Source organism: Protopterus annectens, chromosome 1.part0, assembly GCF_019279795.1.
Source record: "Protopterus annectens isolate FY-2018-M chromosome 1.part0, PAN1.0, whole genome shotgun sequence".
NCBI lineage: Eukaryota > Metazoa > Chordata > Ceratodontiformes > Protopteridae > Protopterus > Protopterus annectens.
The window spans coordinates 112212525-112216694 of NC_056725.1; the positions used below are offsets into that span (position 1 = coordinate 112212525).

The 4170-nt window shown below is 38.4% G+C and overlaps 1 non-coding gene across 1 annotated transcript; it reads right to left on the reverse strand.

Annotated features, from left to right (window-relative positions):
* Positions 1-1250: 1250 nt before the first annotated feature.
* TRNAM-CAU lies at positions 1251-1323 on the reverse strand. The gene has a single exon. It is a non-coding gene; the product is annotated as a tRNA-Met (tRNA).
* Positions 1324-4170: the final 2847 nt, after the last annotated feature.

The following is a 4170-nucleotide window of genomic DNA, read 5'->3' on the forward strand; positions in this document are numbered from 1 at the left end:
CTGCAACACCAAATCCAGATTTTATTGGTTATAGCAGCCATGGCTACGCTTCTAACTGGTTGTTGTGGTTAACAGTTGCATTATTGTAGGTTTGTTGTGCCATTGAAGGGTTGCTCATAGCGACGTAGTATCTTTGTTACTTTATATATTAATGTTTTTTATGTTATCTGCTAAGTGCGTTTGTATGTTTTTAAAACATTGTTTTGGAATTATAATTCAGTTAGGGGTTGTTGTTGAAAGCCTATACTGATATAGGGTCAGGATTAACTTCTTTGGCTTGTGATCAGTGAGTGCCTGTATAGGATTCAGTTCACTCGCAGTAAGTGGGTACTAAATGAACGGACGAATAATTTTATAAATGTATTTTACTGTGTCTACATATTTTAATGACGCGTCTTGCTGCTTAGCTGAAATATAGAGAAGATCCGTATAAATTGTAAATTTGCAATTTTGAATGAAAGTTCAGCTAAAGTGATGGATGTCCCTGACTGTAAAGCGCATGTTGGAGCTTTTGTTTCTGGACATCTGCTGAAAATCCGTTTTGCTATGTGGCTTTTCCCGGTTAGGGGTCGCCACAGCGGATCACCTGCCCGCTCATGATTGGCAGTGGAGTTTTACAGTGTCGAGTTGCCAGCCCGGCGCCCAGCCTTCCACGGAAGGCACACACATGCACGCACTCATGCCTAGGGCCAATTTAGAGTGTCCAATCCACCTACAGCATATCTTTGGAATGTGGGAGGAAACCGGAGCACCCGGAAGAAACCCATGCGACCACAGGGAGGACATGCAGACTCTGCACAGAAGGCACCCCAGCTGAGAATTGAACCGGAGAACCTCTTGCTGTGAGGCGGCAACAATAACAGCTGCACCACCGTGGCCGCCCTGGCATTGTCCTTGTCTACATATGAAAATATCGAAGTAAATTCTTTGTCTTTTTATCCGCATTGTGTATGAATACAAGTATGTAAAAGTGAGTTTCTTCATAGCTTTAACAATTGTGTAAGGACTTACAATGAGCAAATGTTAAAGAGCTGCGGTAAATTCAGTAATTGCTTCTTGCTGGTTAGCATGCTGCCTGGTAATCCTGATAGGACAAAGGTACTTTGTTAGCAGTTTGTCATAAATTTATTATTTTATTTATTTATTTAAATTTGATGACCGGGAGTGTCCGACTGGACGTAGGTCCATTTTCAGTGGAGGCCCGGGGAGAAAAGCTCCACAGTTAAAATAGACAGTAGTTAATTTGAAATTGCCCTGTGTGAGGATCGAATTCATGACCTTCAGATTATGAGACTGACATGCTACCTACTGCGCTAACAAGGCTTAATCTGAATCTGATCTGAATCCCACTACTTTCACCAAATAATATGAGGTGTAGGGGTTAAACAATATAAATCCACTCTACTGACATCTGTTTTGTATCTGATAGGGTGATTGGCCTTAAGACGTTGTTGGAGATGTGAACTATTATTGCCTTGGGTTATGACCAACACCTGTTACAATCAAATAAGCTTTACGTTGTTTGCTACAAAACATAGTTATGGTTATTGACTTCCCTGGAATTTACCCAGTATTTTCCACTGCAAACTTTGTAAGGATGACTGAGAGTTAGACTGTTTTATCATACAAAACACACATGCACTATTTCCCAGAATGGGCTACCGATACCTGTCTGCTAACAGTGTCCCTTTTTTTGTATTCAAAGTATGCTGTGCTCTCAAATCATATTCTGTTAACTATGATCTTAGTCATTGACCATCAGTCTCTCAGTGGACCAATTAGTATTCACTTATAATATCTAATGCCCAAACAGTCTCCTTTCAAAAATAAGAGAGAGAGGCTGACAGTCACATCAGTGATGTAAGGATACTTTTCTTTAGTTAAACATCAACCCAGTCTTGAACAAATGAAAGTGTATATGTTTTTAAAAGTTCTGATTACACATACAAGACAGTATTGTAGTTGCACATGGAAAAGAAAATAAAGTTTTTTAAGACAAGAGTCTGTCTGTTATTTACAGTTAATTTTGGAGAATGGCTAAAACCTTAGAATGAAAATAAAGTCCAACAAATGTATGATCTAAAACTCCATACTTTAACATTCTACGCAAATTGGAATTTACCAAATCCAAATAACAATCCAAAGAAAACTAAAAGAAAAGGACAGCAGCATTTCTGGTTTGGTCAGCTCCGTGGGGGTTAGAGAAATTGCAAACACAAACGGAACTGATTTTTCCTTTTAAGCAACTGCTGGAATATAGAAGTTGATCTTTTTTCAAAATATATAGTTTAGCTTCACAAGGCAAACAGTGAGCATGACAAAGTAATCAGTTTTGTATTGCAATAAACAATTCCATTATTAAAAGCAAAAAGTTATACATTTTATGCTTGTAATTAAATTAGTTATTTACATTGTTAAGTTCAAGACAACATGTATTATTTTACATTTTTCTTTTTTCATTAACCACAAGCTTACTTTCTTGAGAGTAAACCAAGAAACAACTTTGGGAGAATGTGTATTTCCATAGTTAACCCACCCAATTCCCTTTCTTGGAAGACATTGCATGTTTTTGATATCGGAGTAAAACTCTCTTGTCATCTCTACCTGGCAGCTTTTTACCTTAGGAGGTAACCCTGCCCTTTTAATTTGTATCTGCATGATGTTCCATTAGTTGGGTACACACTAGTGTAGCAATGAACGTGTTTGCAAATGCTTGTAATGCTATTTGGATTTTCTAAACCTGAATACGCGACAACTTCTGTGATAGCAATACATTATTCACTGAAATGTCAAGATGAAGAGTCATTTGGGTTTACTGCAAGTTACCCTGTAATTCCTTCTTTAGCCTACTGCAAGTACTGCTCACCAAAAATTCTTTGTCAGGGTAGGCCTTCAGCATATTAACATGGTAAAGTTTGTTTATGTTTCCCTCCTGGCAACTCCAACACATAAGTAACATTGCTAACCTTCCTTACAGCAGTGAATTGTCTCTTCCGTACTACTTAAAGCTGATTTTGCAGAACAGGAATTATCACGTTATATTTTATTGTAGAGTACATCGTTATGCTTTTGCTGTTCAGTCATATCAAACCTTTGCCATTTTTGTGTTTCAGCTATGCACTCCTGTGCTATATTTTTGTACTCCCTAAATTTAATCCTGAAATTCAGCACTTAATGCAGAACAAACTCATTATGGCAATCACCTTCACTCTCCCACCTGTCATGAACTATGTCTTGAGGCCCCCCTAAACCATTGTTTGTATAGTAGGTAAAATAATAGGTAAAATGAAAAAAATGTGGTTTCTTGGAGAAACTCCTTATATGCAAACAGGAGGTGGTAGGTGCTTGTCCCACTCCTGCTTAAAAGGATTTGAGAATGCCCTTAGCGTGGTCTTAAGAGTAGAGTTAAACCTCTCTAACAAAAATGTTTTTGTCAGTGGTAAAGATTAGTTATTAACTGCTTCACCCCCACAGTGCTTCCATAACACATCCACTTCTGTCCATCCTAGAGAAAGACATTTGCTGAAAAATTCTAGCAGAGCACCTGTTACATCTTTGCCTCAATAGAGGACAAAACTACAGCCTCATGGTACCTAAAAGTATAATCCAGTACCATCAAGATATACTTCTTAGCTGTGGTGTTTGGGGTACTCAGAGACCTTCACACAATGTTCATTGCTATCCTCTGAAATAGTTATTCAGTAACAGGCATCAAGGCAACTTTAGCTTTGCCTCCTGTCTTTCCAGCCATTTGCCACTACTCACATGTCTTACAGTATGTCACATCTTTTGCAATACTTAACCAATGCAACATTTTGCATAAGCCTTCTCTTCGTATGCTTTAAAAGTAGATAACCCTAAAAAGAATTATCATGCACTATGTCCAGAAGTGCCAAATAGTAGGTACTCTGGCTTACTGTTGTACCACTCCTCCCTCTAGCTCCAGTGTTGGTTTACATATTCTGTGTAGTGATCACTTGTTCCAGTATACAGACTGTCTGTGCCCTTGGAAGTCAAAAGTGTCCGTGGCTACATATACACTTGTTACAATTCTTTTCATGGTGCTCCCTGCTTTCTCTTTCCTAGCAAGTCTAGTATCCTTTGAAGACGGTAGCTCAGATTTGGGCTTACTGCTACCATTTATCCCTTTTTTGTAAAATAGCCCCATTC